The sequence below is a fragment of the Pseudophryne corroboree genome, chromosome 3 (assembly GCF_028390025.1).
Source record: "Pseudophryne corroboree isolate aPseCor3 chromosome 3, aPseCor3.hap2, whole genome shotgun sequence".
NCBI classification, from domain to species: Eukaryota; Metazoa; Chordata; class Amphibia; order Anura; family Myobatrachidae; genus Pseudophryne; species Pseudophryne corroboree.
The window spans coordinates 12,875,209-12,896,304 of NC_086446.1; the positions used below are offsets into that span (position 1 = coordinate 12,875,209).

The window sequence follows — 21,096 nt, forward strand, 5'->3', positions numbered from 1 at the left end:
TACACATTGCGTCAGGCAGAGCACGTTATACACATTGCGTCAGGTAGAGCACATTATACACATTGCACCAGGTAGAGCACGTCCTACACATTGCGCCAGGCAGAGCACGTTATACACATTGCGTCAGGTAGAGCACGTCCTACACATTGCGCCAGGCAGACCACATTATACACACTGCGTCAGGTAGAGCACGTCCTACACATTGCGCCAGGCAGAGCAAGTCCTACACATTGCGCCAGGCAGAGCACGTTATACACATTGCGTCAGGTAGAGCACGTCCTACACATTGCGCCAGGCAGACCACATTATACACATTGCGTCAGGTAGAGCACGTCCTACACATTGCGCCAGGCAGAGCACGTTATACACATTGCGTCAGGTAGAGCACGTCCTACACATTGCGCCAGGCAGACCACATTATACACATTGCACCAGGTAGAGCACATTATACACATTGCACCAGGTAGAGCACATTATACACATTGCGCCAGGCAGAGCACGTTATACACATTGCACCAGGTAGAGCACGTCCTACACATTGCGCCAGGCAGACCACATTATACACATTGCGCCAGGCAGACCACATTATACACATTGCGTCAGGTAGAGCACGTCCTACACATTGCGCCAGGCAGACCACATTATACACATTGCGTCAGGTAGAGCACGTCCTACACATTGCGCCAGGCAGACCACATTATACACATTGCGTCAGGTAGAGCACGTCCTACACATTGCGCCAGGCAGACCACATTATACACATTGCACCAGGTAGAGCACATTATACACATTGCGCCAGGCAGAGCACGTTATACACATTGCGTCAGGTAGAGCACGTCCTACACATTGCGCCAGGCAGAGCACGTTATACACATTGCGCCAGGCAGACCACATTATACACATTGCGCCAGGCAGACCACGTTATACACATTGCGTCAGGTAGAGCACGTCCTACACATTGCGCCAGGCAGACCACGTTATACACATTGCGTCAGGTAGAGCACGTCCTACACATTGCGCCAGGCAGAGCACGTTATACACATTGCGCCAGGCAGACCACGTTATACACATTGCGTCAGGTAGAGCACGTCCTACACATTGCGCCAGGCAGACCACATTATACACATTGCGTCAGGTAGAGCACGTCCTACACATTGCGCCAGGCAGAGCACGTTATACACATTGCGCCAGGCAGACCACATTATACACATTGCGCCAGGCAGACCACGTTATACACATTGCGTCAGGTAGAGCACGTCCTACACATTGCGCCAGGCAGACCACGTTATACACATTGCGTCAGGTAGAGCACGTCCTACACATTGCGCCAGGCAGAGCACGTTATACACATTGCGCCAGGCAGACCACGTTATACACATTGCGTCAGGTAGAGCACGTCCTACACATTGCGCCAGGCAGACCACATTATACACATTGCGTCAGGTAGAGCACGTCCTACACATTGCGCCAGGCAGACCACGTCCTACACATTGCGCCAGGCAGAGCACGTCCTACACATTGCGCCAGGCAGAGCACGTCCTACACATTGCGCCAGGCAGACCACGTTATACACATTGCGCCAGGCAGACCACGTTATACACATTGCGTCAGGTAGAGCACGTCCTACACATTGCGCCAGGCAGAGCACATTATACACATTGCGTCAGGTAGAGCACGTTATACACATTGCGTCAGGTAGAGCACGTCCTACACATTGCGCCAGGCAGACCACGTTATACACATTGCGTCAAGTAGAGCACGTCCTACACATTGCGCCAGGCAGACCACATTATACACATTGCGTCAGGTAGAGCACGTCCTACACATTGCGCCAGGCAGACCACGTTATACACATTGCGTCAGGTAGAGCACGTTATACACATTGCGTCAGGTAGAGCACGTCCTACACATTGCGCCAGGCAGAGCACGTTATACACATTGCGCCAGGCAGACCACATTATACACATTGCGCCAGGCAGACCACATTATACACATTGCGTCAGGTAGAGCACGTCCTACACATTGCGCCAGGCAGAGCACGTTATACACATTGCGCCAGGCAGACCACATTATACACATTGCGCCAGGCAGACCACGTTATACACATTGCGTCAGGTAGAGCACGTCCTACACATTGCGCCAGGCAGAGCACGTTATACACATTGCGCCAGGCAGAGCACGTTATACACATTGCGTCAGGTAGAGCACGTCCTACACATTGCGCCAGGCAGACCACATTATACACATTGCGTCAGGTAGAGCACGTCCTACACATTGCGCCAGGCAGACCACGTCCTACACATTGCGCCAGGCAGAGCACGTCCTACACATTGCGCCAGGCAGAGCACGTCCTACACATTGCGCCAGGCAGACCACGTTATACACATTGCGTCAGGTAGAGCACGTCCTACACATTGCGCCAGGCAGACCACATTATACACATTGCGTCAGGTAGAGCACGTCCTACACATTGCGTCAGGTAGAGCACGTTATACACATTGCGTCAGGTAGAGCACGTTATACACATTGCGTCAGGTAGAGCACGTCCTACACATTGCGCCAGGCAGACCACGTTATACACATTGCGTCAGGTAGAGCACGTCCTACACATTGCGCCAGGCAGACCACATTATACACATTGCGTCAGGTAGAGCACGTCCTACACATTGCGCCAGGCAGACCACGTTATACACATTGCGTCAGGTAGAGCACGTCCTACACATTGCGTCAGGTAGAGCACGTTATACACATTGCGTCAGGCAGACCACGTTATACACATTGCGCCAGGCAGACCACGTTATACACACTGCGTCAGGCAGAGCACGTTATACACACTGCGTCAGGCAGAGCACGTTATACACACTGCGTCAGGCAGAGCACGTTATACACACTGCGTCAGGCAGAGCACGTTATACACACTGCGTCAGGCAGAGCACGTTATACACACTGCGTCAGGCAGAGCACGTTATACACACTGCGTCAGGCAGAGCACGTTATACACACTGCGTCAGGCAGAGCACGTTATACACATTGCATCAGGCAGAGCACGTTATACACATTGCGTCAGGTAGAGCACCTTATACACATTGCGTCAGGCAGACCACGTTATACACATTGCGTCAGGTAGAGCACGTCCTACACATTGCGCCAGGCAGAGCACGTTATACACATTGCGCCAGGCAGACCACGTTATACACATTGCGTCAGGCAGAGCACGTCCTACACATTGCGCCAGGCAGAGCGCGTCCTACACATTGCGCCAGGCAGACCACGTTATACACATTGCGTCAGGCAGACCACGTTATACACATTGCGTCAGGCAGACCACGTTATACACACTGCGTCAGGCAGACCACGTTATACACACTGCATCAGGCAGAGCACGTTATACACATTGCGTCAGGTAGAGCACGTTATACACATTGCGTCAGGCAGACCACGTTATACACACTGCGTCAGGTACAGCACATTATACACATTGCACCAGGCAGAGCACAGTTCATGAGATAGTGGGGGACACTATGAATGGGGAGGCACCGAGCAGGGTGGGAAGGGGGCAGAGAGATGGTGGTGGGATGCGGGATCACTAGGCAGTAGAAGGGGGTTCTTGCTGAGGGGCAGTGAGATGGGGGCAGAGGGCTGGTTGGGGGGAGGGAAGAGGGAGTTCATGAGATGGTGGGGGACACAGGGCTGTATGGGGGGACACTATGAATGGGGAGGGACTGAGCAGGGTGGGAAGGGAGCAGTGAGATAGGGGTGTGACACTGGGTTGGGGGGAGGATCAGTATGTCTGAACTGATTGGGGTTTAGATGGGAGGGCAGTGAGATGGCACAGTGGACTGGTTGGGGAGGGAAGGGGGAAACACTCTGAGGCAGGGTGAGTAATGGGACACTGGGCTGGAGAAGGGGCAAACACTGTGAAAGGAGCATTGGCCTGCTGCAGTTCAGTTTCTGCCTGGCCCCGCACAGTGGCTCCAGCACCGCACACTCACACTCCTTCCCCAGTGTCCCTGCATCCTCAATTACCTTTGCACCGCCAGCTCTGTGCAGGGATCTGTCCCTCAGGTGGCGGGCCCGGCAAACTAAATCGCTCTGCCGGGTGATGTCACCCGGCAGCAGCGGCTCCGGCTCAGACCCTGGCTCTCGCATCACGGACCCCCCTTCTCCCCTACCCGTGGACTAGTGCATGACGGCATTTTTATTCAGCAGCTCTCACCTGGTCCTGGAGCGCCGCGCTGTTGCTTCCCGTGGTGCCGGCTCCCTCACTCCTCTCAGCTTGAGAGCGTTCTCTCTGGCCGGCACTACCATCATCCCGCCCAGCAGCAGCCGCCTGACACGCGTGTCCAACGTGCCCGCCCTCTGACCAATAACGTCAGAGCAGAAAGTCAAGCGCCAGAGAATCAATCCCAACGGAGCACGTCCCCAGGGACCCTCCCATTCTTAAAAAGTGAGTCCCCAGTCCTCATTTTGGGGTAAAATACGCGCTATAGCGCGTTTTTGCGATCACTGGTACCTAATCTTTCTTTAGAGTGCCCAGTCTCCTGCGGAGCCCATCTATTCCCCATGGTCCTTACGGAGTCCCCAGCATCCACTTAGGACGTTAGAGAAAATATCCCTTTATAAAAAAATTGAAGTCAAAGGTCATGGTCAAAGGTTATTAAACTTTTTTTTGGTACTACCTTACTAAATTAAAATTGAGGTGAAAAGATCTAGTCATAAGCTTCAAAATTACACTAATTTCATCTCTCTGTCTTAATTAGAACTCAAGTTACAGGCAAACGAAAAGACCCCAGAGGCAGTAAATTTGCATATTTTGTTCATTTTTAAATGGCTCCACCTCCAAAAATATCCAACCTATGATGTTGAAATTTGGTGTAGATTAGATTTCCCCCCATCATAATGGTACACCAAATTTCATAAAAATTGGAGATGGTCAGTAAATTTTTTTTTTTTTTTTAGTTGATTTGATATGGAATGACCCCACTGTAATGGCCATTACACATTATGCCACACACCATAATACCCCTTCTATAATGCCACACACCGTATTGCCCTTCCAATATACCACTCACCATAATGCCTCATTACACAATATGCCACACACCAAAATGGCCATTACATATTTTGGCAATCACCGTAATGCCCATTACACAATATGTCGCACACTATAATGCCCATTACACATTATACCACACACTATAATACCTATTACTCTAGTGTTCACTCTAGCACCCTGCACCTTTCAAAATCCATGCAGTTCTTCTTTCCTGCCTGGGGTGTCGCTCTCTGCTCTGGTGCTTCTCAGAACACTCTGGTCTGTATCTCAGCACTGAAATACAGACCAGAGTGTGCTGAGAAGCACCAGAGCAGAGAGCGACACCCCAGGCAGGAACGAGGAACTGCACGTTTTGAAAGGTGCAGGGTGCTAGAATGAACACTATTACTCCACTCACCGTAATGCCTATTACACAATTTGCCACTCACCGTAATGCCCATTACACAATATGCCACACATTATAGTGCCAGATAAACATAATGCCCCCAGTATAATGCCTATATACATAACATCCCCCAGTATAGTGCCATTATACACAATGTCTCCAGTATAGTGCCAGTTACACATAATGCCTAAGTATAGTGCCAGTTACACATAATGTCCCAGTATAGCACCAGTTACACATAATTCCCTTAGCAGTACCAGATTGACATAATGCCCCCAGTAGCTGCAGGCACACATAATGCCCCCAATACTGCCAGGTACACATAATTCCCTTAGTAGCGCCATGTACACATAATTCCCTCAATAGTGCCAGGTATACATAATGCCCCCAATAGTGCCAGGTACACATAATTACCTTAGTAGTGCCATGTACATATAATTCCCCTAGTAGTGCCATGTACGCATAATGCCTCCAGTAGTGCCAGATACACATAATGTCCCCAATACTTCCAGTTACACATAATTCCCGTAGTAGTGACAGATACACATAATTCGCCTAGTGCTACCAGGTACACATAATTCCTCTAGTAGTGTCATGTACACATAATGCCCCCAGTAGTTGCAGGTACACATAATGCCCCCAATACTGCCAGATACAAAAATTTCCTCTAGTAGTGGCAGATTCACTTAATGCCCCGAGTAGTTGCAGGTACACATAATTCCCCCAATACTGACAGTTGCACATAATTCCTTTAGTATTGCCAGATACACATAATTTCACTAGTAGTGCTAGATACACATAATTCCCCAGTATAGTGCCAGTTACACATAATGCCCCCAGTAGTTGAAGGTACACAAAATGACCCCAATACTGCCCTGCACACATAATTCCCTAAGTAGTGTGAGATATACATAATTCCCTCAGTAGTGCCAGGTACAAATAATTACCCTAGTAGTGCCAGATACACATAATGCCCCAGTATAGTGCTAGTTACCCATAAAGTGACTAGTACTGGTAGATAAACATAATGGCCCAGTATGGTGCCAGTTACACATAATGCCCCCAATACTGCATTGTACACATAATTCCCATAGTGTTGCCAGATACATATAATTACCCTAGTAGTGCCACCTACACAAAATTCCCCCAGTAGTTGCAGGTACACATAAAGCCCCCAATACTGCACTGTACACATTATTCCCTTAGTAGTGCCAGGTACAAATAATTCCCTTAGTAGTGCCAGATACAGATAATGCCCCTAGTAATGCCAGTTACACATAATGCCCCTAGTAGTGCCAGTTACACATAATGCCCCTAGTAGTGCCAGTTACACATAATGCCCCTAGTAGTGCCAGGTACACATAATTCCCCTAGTAGTGACAGATACACATAATTCCCCTAGTAGTGACAGATACACATAATTCCCCTAGTAGTGCCAGATACACATAATGCCCCTAGTAGTGCCAGAAACACATAATTCGCATAGTAGTGAAATGTACACATAAATCCCCTAATAGTGCCAGGTACACATAATGCCCCTAGTAGTTCCAGATACACATAATGCCCCTAGTAGTGCCAGACACACATAATTCCCCTTGTAGTGCCAGATAAAATAAGATTTTACTCACCGATAAATCTATTTCTCGTAGTCCGTAGTGGATGCTGGGACTCCGTAAGGACCATGGGGAATAGCGGCTCCGCAGGAGACTGGGCACAAAGTAAAAGCTTGAACTAGCTGGTGTGCACTGGCTCCTCCCCCTATGACCCTCCTCCAAGCCTCAGTTAGGATACTGTGCCCGGACGAGCGTACATAATAAGGAAGGATATTGAATCCCGGGTAAGACTCATACCAGCCACACCAATCACACCGTACAACTTGTGATCTGAACCCAGTTAACAGCATGATAAACGAAGGAGCCTCTGAAAAGATGGCTCACAACAATAATAACCCGAATTTTGTAACAATAACTATATACAAGTATTGCAGACAATCCGCACTTGGGATGGGCGCCCAGCATCCACTACGGACTACGAGAAATAGATTTATCGGTGAGTAAAATCTTATTTTCTCTGACGTCCTAAGTGGAAGCTGGGAACTCCGTAAGGACCATGGGGATTATACCAAAGCTCCCAAACGGGCGGGAGAGTGCGGATGGACTCTGCAGGACCGAATGAGAGAACTCCAGGTCCTCCTCAGCCAGGGTATCAAATTTGTAGAATTTAGCAAACGTGTTTGCCCCTGACCAAGTAGCTGCTCGGCAGAGTTGTAAAGCCGAGACCCCTCGGGCAGCCGCCCAAGATGAGCCCACCTTCCTTGTGGAATGGGCTTTTACAGATTTTGGCTGTGGCAGGCCTGCCACAGAATGTGCAAGCTGAATTGTATTACAAATCCAACGAGCAATAGTCTGCTTAGAAGCAGGAGCCCCCAGCTTGTTGGGTGCATACAAGATAAACAGCGAGTCAGATTTTCTGACTCCAGCCGTCCTGGAAAATAAGAATTTACTCACCGGTAATTCTATTTCTCGTAGTCCGTAGTGGATGCTGGGACTCCGTCAGGACCATGGGGAATAGCGGCTCCGCAGGAGACAGGGCGCAAAAGTAAAGCTTTTAGGATCAGGTGGTGTGTACTGGCTCCTCCCCCTATGACCCTCCTCCAAGCCTCAGTTAGGATACTGTGCCCGGACGAGCGTACACAATAAGGAAGGATCTTGAATCCCGGGTAAGACTCATACCAGCCACACCAATCACACCGTACAACTTGTGATTTGAACCCAGTTAACAGTATGATAACAGAGGAGCCTCTGAACAGATGGCTTCCAACAATAACAACCCAATTTTTGTAACAATAACTATGTACAAGTATTGCAGACAATCCGCACTTGGGATGGGCGCCCAGCATCCACTACGGACTACGAGAAATAGAATTACCGGTGAGTAAATTCTTATTTTCTCTGACGTCCTAAGTGGATGCTGGGACTCCGTCAGGACCATGGGGATTATACCAAAGCTCCCAAACGGGCGGGAGAGTGCGGATGACTCTGCAGCACCGAATGAGAGAACTCCAGGTCCTCCTTAGCCAGGGTATCAAATTTGTAGAATTTTACAAACATGTTCTCCCCTGACCACGTAGCTGCTCGGCAAAGTTGTAATGCCGAGACCCCTCGGGCAGCCGCCCACCTTCCTTGTGGAGTGGGCATTTACAGAATGTGCAAGTTGGATTGTGCTACAAATCCAACGAGCAATCGTCTGCTTAGACGCAGGAACACCCAGCTTGTTGGGTGCATATAGTATAAACAGCGAGTCAGACTTTCTGACTCCAGCCGTCCTTGAAATATATATTTTTAATGCTCTGACAACGTCCAGCAACTTGGAGTCCTCCAAATCGCTAGTAGCCGCAGGCACGACAATAGGCTGGTTCAAGTGAAATGCTGAAACCACCTTAGGGAGAAAATGAGGACGCGTCCGCAGTTCTGCCCTGTCCGAATGGAAAATCAGATATGGGCTTTTGTACGATAAAGCCGCCAACTCTGATACTCTCCTGGCTGAAGCCAGGGCCAGTAGCATGGTTACTTTCCATGTAAGATATTTCAAATCCACCGATTTGAGTGGCTCAAACCAATGGGATTTGAGAAAATCCAAAACTACATTGAGATCCCACGGTGCCACTGGAGGCACAACCGGGGGCTGTATATGTAGTACTCCTTTAACAAAAGTTTGGACTTCAGGCACTGAAGCCAATTCTCTCTGAAAGAAAATCGACAGGGACGAAATTTGAACCTTAATAGACCCCAATTTGAGGCCCATAGACAATCCTGTTTGCAGGAAATGTAGGAATCGACCCAATTGAAATTCCTCCGTCGGGGCCCTCCTGGCCTCACACCACGCAACATATTTTCTCCAAATGCGGTGATAATGTTGTGCGGTCACTTCCTTCCTGGCTTTAATTAAGGTAGGAATAACTTCCTCTGGAATGCCTTTTTTCCTTAGAATCCGGCGTTCAACCGCCATGCCGTCAAACGCAGTCGCGGTAAGTCTTGAAACAGACAAGGTCCCTGCTGAAGCAGATCCCTTCTTAGAGGTAGAGGCCACGGATCTTCCGTGAGCATCTCTTGAAGTTCCGGGTACCAAGTCCTTCTTGGCCAATCCGGAGCCACGAGTATTGTTCTTACTCCCCTTTGCCGTATAATTCTCAGTACCTTTGGTATGAGAGGCAGGGGAGGAAACACATATACCGATTGGTACACCCACGGTGTTACCAGAGCGTCCACAGCTATTGCCTGAGGGTCTCTTGACCTGGCGCAATACCTGTCCAGTTTTTTGTTGAGGCGGGACGCCATCATGTCTACCTTTGGTTTTTCCCAACGGTTCACAATCATGTGGAAGACTTCTGGATGAAGTCCCCACTCTCCCGGGTGGAGGTCGTGTCTGCTGAGGAAGTCTGCTTCCCAGTTGTCCACTCCCTGAATGAACACTGCTGACAGTGCTATCACATGATTTTCCGCCCAGCGAAGAATCCTTGCAGCTTCTGTCATTGCTCTCCTGCTTCTTGTGCCGCCCTGTCTGTTTACGTGGGCGACTGCCGTGATATTGTCCGACTGGATCAACACCGGCTGACCCTGAAGCAGCGGTTTTGCCAGGCTTAGAGCATTGTAAATCGCTCTTAGCTCCAGTATATTTATGTGAAGAGACGTCTCCAGGCTTGACCACACGCCCTGGAAGTTTCTTCCTTTTGTGACTGCTCCCCAGCCTCTCAGACTGGCATCCGTGGTCACCAGGACCCAGTCCTGTATTCCGAATCTGCGGCCCTCTAACAGATGAGCACTCTGTAACCACCACAGAAGAGACACCCTTGTCCTTGGAGACAAGGTTATCCGCTGATGCATCTGCAGATGCGATCCGGACCATTTGTCCAGCAGATCCCACTGAAAAATTTGTGCGTGGAATCTGCCGAATGGAATCGCTTCGTAAGAAGCCACCATTTTTCCCAGGACTCTTGTGCATTGATGCACAGACACTTTTCCTGGTTTTAGGAGGTTCCTGACAAGTTCGGATAACTCCCTGGCTTTCTCCTCCGGAAGAAACACCTTTTTCTGAACAGTGTCCAGAATCATTCCCAGGAACAGCAGACGTGTCGTCGGGGTCAATTGAGATTTCGGAAAATTCAGAATCCACCCGTGCTGTTGAAGCACTACTTGGGTTAGTGCTACTCCGACCTCCAGCTGTTCTCTGGACCTTGCCCTTATCAGGAGATCGTCCAAGTAAGGGATAATTAATACGCCTTTACTTCGCAGAAGAATCATCATTTCGGCCATTACCTTGGTAAAGACCCGAGGTGCCGTGGACAATCCAAACGGCAGCGTCTGAAACTGATAATGACAGTTTTGCACCACGAACCTGAGGTACCCTTGGTGTGAAGGGCAAATTGGGACATGCAGGTAAGCATCCTTGATGTCCAGGGACACCATAAAGTCCCCTTCTTCCAGATTCGCTATCACTGCTCTGAGTGACTCCATCTTGAACTTGAATTTTTGTATGTACAGGTTCAAAGATTTCAGATTTAGAATAGGTCTTACCGAGCCGTCCGGCTTCGGTACCACAAATAGTGTGGAATAATACCCCTTTCCCTGTTGAAGGAGGGGTACCTTGACTATCACCTGCTGAGAATACAGCTTGTGAATGGCTTCCAATACCGTCGCCCTGTCTGAGGGAGACGTTGGCAAAGCAGACTTTAGGAACCGGCGAGGGGGAGACTTCTCGAATTCCAACCTGTAACCCTGAGATACTACCTGCAGGATCCAGGGGTCCACTTGTGAGTGTGCTGAAATTTTTGAGTCGACCCCCCACCGCCCCTGAGTCCGCTTGCAAAGCCCCAGCGTCATGCTGAGGGCTTTGCAGAAGCCGGGGAGGGCTTCTGCTCCTGGGAGGGAGTTGCTTGCTGCAATCTCTTACCCCTTCCTTTGCCTCTGGGCAGATATGACTGTCCTTTTGCCCGCTTGTTCTTATAGGAACGAAAGGACTGCGGCTGAAAAGACGGTGTCTTTTTCTGTTGGGAGGTGACCTGAGGTAAAAAGGTGGATTTCCCGGCTGTTGCCGTGGCCACCAAATCCGATAGACCGACCCCAAATAATTCCTCCCCTTTATACGGCAATACTTCCATATGCCGTTTGGAATCCGCATCACCTGACCACTGTCGCGTCCATAAACTTCTTCTGGCAGATATGGACATCGCACTTATTCTCGATGCCAGAGTGCAAATATCCCTCTGAGCATCTCGCATATAAAGAAACGCATCCTTTAATTGCTCTATAGTCAATAAAATACTGTCCCTATCCAGGGTATCAATATTTTCAGTCAGGGAATCCGACCACGCCACCCCAGCACTGCACATCCAGGCTGAGGCGATTGCTGGTCACAGTATAACACCAGTATGTGTGTATATACTCTTCAGGGTAGTTTCCAGCCTCCTATCCGCTGGATCCTTGAGGGCGGCCGTTTCAGGGGACGGTAACGCCACTTGTTTTGATTAGCGTGTGAGCGCCTTATCTACCCTAGGGGGTGTTTCCCAGCGCGCCCTAACCTCTGGCGGGAAAGGGTATAACGCCAATAACTTCTTTGAAATTAGCAGTTTTCTATCGGGGGTAACCCACGCTTCATCACACACGTCATTCAATTCCTTTGATTCAGGAAAAACTATAGGTAGTTTTTTCACACCCCACATAATACCCCTTTTAGTGGTACTTGCAGTATCAGAGATATGCAAAGCCTCCTTCATTGCCGTGATCATATAACGTGTGGCCCTACTGGAAAATACGTTTCTTTCTTCACCGTCGACACTAGAATCGGTGTCCGTGTCGGTACCTGTGTCGACCGACTGAGGTAAAGGGCGTTTTACGGCCCCTGACGGTGTTTGAGACGCCTGGACAGGTACTAACTGGTTTGCCGGCCGTCTCATGTCGTCAACCGACTTTTGCAGCGTGCTGACATTATCACGTAATTCCATAAACAAAGCCATCCATTCCGGTGTCGACTCCCTAGGGGGTGACATCACCATTACCGGCAATTGCTCCGCCTCCACACCAACATCGTCCTCATACATGTCGACACACACGTACCGACACACAGCAGACACACAGGGAATGCTCTTATCGAAGACAGGACCCCACTAGCCCTTTGGGGAGACAGAGGGAGAGTTTGCCAGCACACACCCAAGCGCTATAAATATATAGGAACAACCCTACAGAAGTGTTGTTTCCTTTATAGCTGCTTAAATATATAAATATCGCCAAATAAGTGCCCCCCCTCTCTGTTTTTTTACCCTGTTTCTGTAGTGCAGTGCAGGGGAGAGCCTGGGAGCCGTCCTAGCAGCGGAGCTGTGTAGGAAAATGGCGCTGTGTGCTGAGGAGATAGGCCCCGCCCCCTATTTCGGCGGGCTTTTCTCCCGGTTTTCCTGAGACCTGGCAGGGGTTAAATACATCCATATAGCCCCAGGGGCTATATGTGATGTATTTTTAGCCAGAAAGAGGTATATCATTGCTGCCCAGGGCGCCCCCCCCCCCCAGCGCCCTGCACCCTCAGTGACCGCTGGTGTGAAGTGTGCTGACAACAATGGCGCACAGCTGCAGTGCTGTGCGCTACCTCATGAAGACTGAAAAGTCTTCTGCCGCCGGTTTCTGGACCTCTTCACTCTTCGGCATCTGCAAGGGGGTCGGCGGCGCGGCTCTGGGACCGGACTCCATGGCTGGGCCTGTGTTCGATCCCTCTGGAGCTAATGGTGTCCAGTAGCCTAAGAAGCCAATCCATCCTGCACGCAGGTGAGTTCACTTCTTCTCCCCTAAGTCCCTCGTTGCAGTGAGCCTGTTGCCAGCAGGACTCACTGAAAATAAAAAACCTAATAAACTTTTTCTAAGCAGCTCTTTATGAGAGCCACCTAGATTGCACCCTGCTCGGACGGGCACAAAAACCTAACTGAGGCTTGGAGGAGGGTCATAGGGGGAGGAGCCAGTACACACCACCTGATCCTAAAAGCTTTACTTTTGTGCCCTGTCTCCTGCGGAGCCGCTATTCCCCATGGTCCTGACGGAGTCCCAGCATCCACTTAGGACGTCAGAGAAATATATATTTTCAGAGCCCTGACTACGTCCTGCAACTTGGAGTCCTCCAAGTCCCTAGTAGCCGCAGGCACCACAATAGGCTGGTTTACGTGAAACGCTGAAACCACCTTAGGGAGAAATTGAGGACGAGTCCTCAATTCTGCCCTGTCCGTGTGAAAAATCAGGTAAGGGCTTTTATAGGATAAAGCCGCCAATTCTGAGACACGCCTGGCTGAAGCCAGGGCTAACAGCATTACCACCTTCCATGTGAGATATTTTAATTCCACAGTGGTGAGTGGTTCAAACCAATGTGATTTTAGGAACCCCAAAACCACATTGAGATCCCAAGGTGCCACCGGAGGCACGAAAGGAGGCTGTATATGCAATACTCCTTTGACAAACGTCTGAACTTCAGGCACTGAAGCCAGTTCTTTCTGGAAGATCGACAGGGCCGAAATTTGAACCTTAATGGACCCTAATTTTAGGCCCATAGACAGTCCTGTTTGCAGGAAATGTAGGAAACGACCCAGTTGAAATTCCTCTGTAGGGGCCTTCTTGGCCTCACACCACGCAACATATTTTCGCCAAATGCGGTGATAATGTTTTGCGGTTACATCCTTCCTGGCTTTGATCAGGGTAGGGATGACTTCTTCTGGAATGCCTTTTTCCTTCAGGATCCGGCGTTCAACCGCCATGCCGTCAAACGCAGCCGCGTTAAGTCTTGGAACAGACAAGGCCCCTGCTGGAGCAGGTCCTTTCTTAGAGGTAGAGGCCACGGGTCCTCCGTGAGCATCTCTTGAAGTTCCGGGTACCAAGTCCTTCTTGGCCAATCCGGAACCACGAGTATAGTTCTTACTCCTCTCCTTTTTATGATTCTCAGTACTTTTGGTATGAGAGGCAGAGGAGGGAACACATACACTGACTGGTACACCCACGGTGTTACCAGAGCGTCCACCGCTATTGCCTGAGGGTCCCTTGACCTGGCGCAATATCTGTCTAGTTTTTTGTTGAGACGGGACGCCATCATGTCCACCTTTGGTTTTTCCCAACGGTTTACCATCTCTTGGAAGACTTCTGGATGAAGTCCCCACTCCCCCGGGTGGAGGTCGCGTCTGCTGAGGAAGTCCGCTTCCCAGTTGTCCACTCCCGGAATGAACACTGCTGACAGTGCTATCACATGATTTTCCGCCCAGCGAAGAATCCTTGCAGCTTCTGCCATTGCCCTCCTGCTTCTTGTGCCGCCCTGTCTGTTTACGTGGGCGACTGACGTGATGTTGTCCGATTGGATCAATACCGCCTGATCCCTGAAGCAGAAGTTTTGCTTGACTTAGGGCATTGTAAATGGCCCTTAGTTCCAGAATGTTTATATGAAGAGATGTTTCCATGCTTGACCACAAGCCCTGGAAATTTCTTCCCTGTGTGACTGCTCCCCAGCCTCTCAGGCTGGCATCCGTGGTTACCAGGATCCAATCCTGAATGCCGAATCTGCGGCCCTCTAGTAGATGAGCACTCTGCAGCCACCACAGAAGAGACACCCTTGTCCTTGGCGACAGGGTTATCCGCTGATGCATCTGAAGATGCGATCCGGACCATTTGTCCAGTAGATCCCACTGAAACGTTCTTGCATGGAATCTGCCGAATGGAATCGCTTCGTAAGAAGCCACAATTTTTCCCAGGACCCTCGTGCACTGATGCACTGACACCTGGCCTGGTTTTAGGAGGTTCCTGACTAGCTCGGATAACTCCCTGGCCTTCTCCTCTGGGAGAAACACCTTTTTCTGGACTGTGTCCAGAAGCATTCCTAGGAACAGTAGACGTGTCGTTGGAATCAGCTGCGATTTTGGAATATTTAGAATCCATCCGTGCTGACGTAACACTACCTGAGATAGTGTTACTCCGACCTCTAACTGTTCCCTGGACCTTGCCCTTATCAGGAGATCGTCCAAGTAAGGGATAATTAAGATGCCTTTTCTTCGAAGAAGAATGATCATTTCGGCCATTACCTTGGTAAAGACCCGAGGTGCCGTGGACAACCCAAACGGCAGCGTCTGAAACTGATAATGACAGTTTTGTACTACAAACCTGAGGTACCCCTGGTGAGAAGGGTAGATTGGGACGTGGAGATAAGCATCTTTGATGTCCAGAGACACCATATAGTCCCCTTCTTCCAGGTTCGCTATCACTGCTCTGAGTGACTCCATCTTGAATTTGAACCTTTTTATGTAAGTGTTCAATGATTTTAGATTTAAAATTGGTCTCACCGAGCCGTCCGGCTTCGGTACCACAAACAGCGTGGAATAATACCCCTTTCCCTGTTGTAGGAGGGGTACCTTGATTATCACCTGCTGGGAATACAGCTTGTGAATGGCTTCCAAAACTGCCTCCCTGTCGGAGGGAGACTTTGGTAGAGCAGACTTCAGGAACCGGCGAGGGGGAGACGTCTCGAATTCCAGTTTGTACCCCTGTGATACTACCTGCAGAATCCAGGGGTCCACTTGCGAGTGAGCCCACTGCGCGTTGAATTATTTGAGACGGGCCCCCACCGTGTGTGAGTCCGCTTGCAAAGCCCCAGCGTCATGCTGAGGACTTGGCCGAAGCAGAGGAGGGCTTCTGCTCCTGGGAAGAGGCTGCCTGGTGCAGTCTTTTTCCTCTTCCTCTGCCGCGGGGCAGAAATGAGTGGCCTTTTGCTCGCTTGTACTTATGGGAACGAAAGGACTGAGTTTGAAAAGACGGTGTCTTTTTCTGCTGAGAGGTGACCTGGGGTAAAAAGGTGGACTTTCCAGCCGTTGCCGTGGCCACCAGGTCCGATAGACCGGCCCCAAATAACTCCTCCCCTTTATACGGCAATACTTCCATATGTCGTTTGGAATCCGCATCCCCTGACCACTGTCGCGTCCATAGCGCTCTTCTGGCAGAAATGGACATAGCACTCACTCTTGATGCCAGGGTGCAAATATCCCTCTGTGCATCACGCATATATAGTAATGCATCCTTTAAATGCTCTATAGTTAATAATATACTGTCCCTATCCAGGGTATCAATATTTTCAGTCAGGGAATCCGACCACGCCACTCCAGCGCTGCACATCCAGGCTGAAGCGATTGCTGGTCGCAGTATAACACCAGTATGTGTGTATATACTTTTTAGGATATTTTCCAGCCTTCTATCAGCTGGTTCTTTGAGGGTGGCCGTATCAGGAGACGGTAACGCTACTTGTTTAGTTAAACGTGTGAGCGTTTTATCTACCCTAGGGGGTGTTTCCCAGCGCGCCCTAACCTCTGGCGGGAAAGGATATAGTGCCAATAATTTATTAGAAATTAGCAGTTTTTTATCGGGGGAAACACACGCTTTATCACACACCTCCTTTAATTCATCTGACTCAGGAAAAACTATTGGTAGTTTTTTCACACCCCACATAATACCCTTCTTTGTGGTACTTGTAGTGTCAGAAATGTTCAATGCCTCCTTCATTGCCGTGATCATGTAACGTGTGGCCCTACTGGACATTACGTTTGTCTCCTCACCGTCGACAATAGACTCAGTATCTGTGTCTGGGTCTGTGTCGACCCACTGAGGTAACGGGAGTTTTAGTGCCCCTGACGGTGTCTGAGACGCCTGGACAGGCACTAATTGATTTGCCGGCTGTCTCATGTCGTCAACAGTTTTTTGCAAAGTGCTGACATTGTCACGTAATTCTTTAAAAACGACCATCCAGTCAGGTGTCGACTCCCTAGGGGGTGACATCACTAACACAGGCAATTGCTCCGCCTCCACATCATTTTCCTCCTCATACATGTCGACACACACGTACCGACACACAGCACACACACACAGGGAATGCTCTGATAGAGGACAGGACCCCACTAGCCCTTTGGAGAGACAGAGGGAGAGTTTGCCAGCACACACCAGAGCGCTATATATATATATATATATATATATATATATATATATATATATACATAGGGATAACCTTATATAAGTGTTACTCCCTTTTATAGCTGCTGTTTTATATTAGCTGCCAAAAGTGCCCCCCCTTCTCTTGTTTTACCCTGTTTCTGTAGCAGGACTGCAGGGGAGAGTCAGGGAGCCGTCCTTCCAGCGGAGCTGTGAGGGAAAATGGCGCTTGTGTGCTGAGGAGAAAGGCTCCGCCCCCTTCTCGGCGTCCTTTTCCCCCGCTTTTTCTGGAAAACTGGCAGGGGTTAAATACATCCATATAGCCCAGGAGCTATATGTGATGTATTTCTTTTGCCATCCTAAGGTATTATGTGTTTTATTGCGTCTCAGGCCCCCCCCCCCCCAGCGCCCTGCACCCTCAGTGACCGGAGTGTGAAGTGTGCCGAGAGCAATGGCGCACAGCTGCAGTGCTGTGCGCTGCCTTAGTTGAAGACAGGAACGTCTTCTGCCGCCGATTTCACCGGACCTCTTCGCTCTTCTGGCTCTGTAAGGGGGGCGGCGGCGCGGCTCCGGGACCCATCCAGGCTGAACCTGTGATCGTCCCTCTGGAGCTAATGTCCAGTAGCCTAAGAAGCCCAATCCACTCTGCACGCAGGGGAGTTCGCTTCTTCTCCCCTTAGTCCCACGATGCAGTGAGCCTGTTGCCAGCAGGACTCACTGAAAATAAAAAACCTAAATAAACTTTTACTCTAAGCAGCTCAGGAGAGCCACCTAGCATGCACCCTTCTCGTTCGGGCACAAAAATCTAACTGAGGCTTGGAGGAGGGTCATAGGGGGAGGAGCCAGTGCACACCAGCTAGTTCAAGCTTTTACTTTGTGCCCAGTCTCCTGCGGAGCCGCTATTCCCCATGGTCCATACGGAGTCCCAGCATCCACTAGAACGTCAGAGAAATATATATGCCCATAGTAGTGCCACATACACATAATTCACCTATTAGTGCCACATACACATAATTCACCTATTAGTGCCACATACACATAATTCCTCTAGTAGTGCCAGATACACATAATGCCCCTAGTAGTGAAATGTAAACATAAATCCGCTAGTAGTGCCAGGTACAAATAATTCCCCTAGTAGAGCCAGATACACATAATGCCCCTAGTAGTGCAAGATACACAAAATGCCCCTAGTAGTGCAAGATACCCATAATGCCCCTAGTAGTGCCAGTTACACATAATGCCCCTAGTAGTGCCAGTTACACATAATGCCCCTAGTAGTGCCAGTTACACATAATGCCCCTAGTAGTGCCAGGTACACATAATGCCCCTAGTAGTGCCAGGTACACATAATGCCCCTAGTAGTGCCAGGTACACATAATGCCCCTAGTAGTGCCATGTACACATAATGCCCCTAGTAGTGCCAGTTACACATAATGCCCCTAGTAGTGCCAGGTACACATAATTTCCCTAGCAGTGCCACGTACACATAATTCCCCTAGTAGTGCCAGATACACATAATTCCCCTGGTAGTGAAAGATGCACATAATTCTCCTAGTAGTGCCAGGTACACATAATTCCCCCAGTAGTGCCAGATACATATAATGTCCCTATTAGTGCCAGTTACACATAATGCACCTAATGCAGATAGGTACAGGCAGGTCCTGGGGCATTAGTGGGCACATTACTAGCCATGGCACTGCAGATAGGTACAGGGTGGTCCTGGGGCATTAGGGGGCACATTACTAGTTATGGCACTGCAGATAGGTACAGGGCGGTCCTGGGGCATTAGGGGGCACATTACTAGCTATGGCACTGCGCTGTGTAAGAAGTGTAAGCGCTCTGTGCATGCAATGCCAGAGACAGACGTCAGAGAAATCACAGCCGGGACTCGGGAGAGATAAAGACAATGATAAATGCAATGTACATCATGTGACCCTGTGCCTGCTGACACTGAGGTGAGAGTAAGTATGGGCGCTGCAGCTGCTGAGGTCGGGGTGTGGGGGGAACGTGTCTCTGTGTGTAGCGGGAGGGGTCACCAACCATTATCTCCAGACGCTCTACCCCCTATATACACACATATTACATACATGCCCTGTGTACAGTGATAATGCAGCACCAGAGGCTGCTCCAGCTGCACTATAACAAGGCACCAGAGGCTGCTCCCCATGTAGTACAGCAACCTGACACCAGAGCTGCTCAGCCTATAGAATAATAATAATAATAATAATAATAATAATAATAATAATATCATGACCTGCTGCCAGACACAGCAATGGCTGCTCTCTGCTCCTGCTGCCTCGTGGAAATGATAGAAGGAAGGCGGAGCTCAGACCAGGGGAAAATGGCCGCCGCTCCAGACGTCACTACACGGCCAGGGAACCTGTTGCTGCTTTAGCTGCCGGACTGGTCTACAAGAAAATGGCCGCCGGGCTCCGGCACTGAGGACATGTATTGTAATATTCATTACAGAGGGCTGTGCTGTGGTCCGGGTGTAGGAGGGGAGGAGTCAGTCTCCAGGAAGCAGCCTGTGCCAATCATTCCTTCATTCCTTAGTTCCGGCCTATGCGTTCCACACACAGGAAGTGAGTTTCCATCGGTTGCTGCAGCCTCCCAGTGTACGTCGTGATCAGGTAATGGCGTCTTACTATACAGGGGGAGCTGCCTGTGGTGTCCTGTTATTAATACTATACAGGGGGAGCAGCCTGTGGTGTCCTGTAATTATTTTTTATACAGGAGGAGCAGCCTGTGGTGTCCTGTTATTATTTTATTAGGGAGGGTCCTTAAGACTGCACACCTATAGCTGCTAGTGATGTGAGGTGCTACCTGCTGAGACTTGTAGTTCTACAGAGAAAAGGGTGGTGGGTGGGGTGTTGTAGGTGCAGTATCTCTAGCATTACTGATATCATACAGCTACATAATAAATAGTGGAGTTTGCTTATGTATTGATCAATGCATGTAGCTGCAGCCCCACGGCACTCTACTGCAGTACCTAACACTATGGGGGTACATACCTAGGGCACGAGATCCCCCAAACCACCACAGCCAACCGACCCCAGAGCATCACAGGGAATTAATTCACCCCATAACACTCTTTTCTCACCTATTCCTTAATCCTTCTCACTACACATAATCATGCCCTGTGTATCTGGCACTGCTGGGGGCATTATTTGTGTATATGGCACTGCTGGGGGGCATTATTTGTGTATGTGGCACTGCTGGGGGCATTATTTGTGTATCTGTCACTGCTGAGGGGCATTATTTGTGTACCTGGCACTGCTGAGGGACATTATTTGTGTATCTGTCACTGCTGAGGGGCATTATTTGTGTATCTGGCACTGCTGGGGGCATTATTTGTGTATCTGGCACTGCTGGGGGGCATTATTTGTGTATCTGGCACTGCTGAGGGGCATTATTTGTGTATCTGGCACTGCTGGGGGGCATTATTTGTGTATCTGGCACTGCTGGGGGCATTATTTGTGTATCTGGCACTGCTGGGGGGAATTATTTGTGTATCTAGCACTGCTGAGGGGTTTTATTTGTATCTGGCACTGCTGGGGGGCATTATTTGTGTATCTGGCACTGCTGGGGGGCATTATTTGTGTATCTGGCACTGCTGAGGGGTTTTATTTGTGTATCTGGCACTGCTGGGGGGCATTATTTGTGTATCTGGC

The 21,096-nt window shown here is 49.6% G+C and overlaps 2 protein-coding genes across 3 annotated transcripts in view; one reads left to right on the forward strand and one right to left on the reverse strand.

Moving 5' to 3' along the window:
• LOC135056945 (uncharacterized) overlaps positions 1 to 21,096 on the reverse strand; it is a 904,883-nt gene that overhangs the window by 349,438 nt on the left and 534,349 nt on the right. The gene's annotated exons all lie outside the window — the stretch shown is intronic.
• LOC135056977 (zinc finger protein ZFP2-like) overlaps positions 19,926 to 21,096 on the forward strand; it is a 56,820-nt gene continuing 55,649 nt past the window's right edge. For both annotated transcript variants that reach the window (XM_063962793.1, XM_063962794.1), the window contains exon 1: positions 19,926 to 20,055. The gene's annotated coding sequence lies outside the window, so the exon portion shown is untranslated. The remainder of the gene's footprint in view (positions 20,056 to 21,096) is intronic.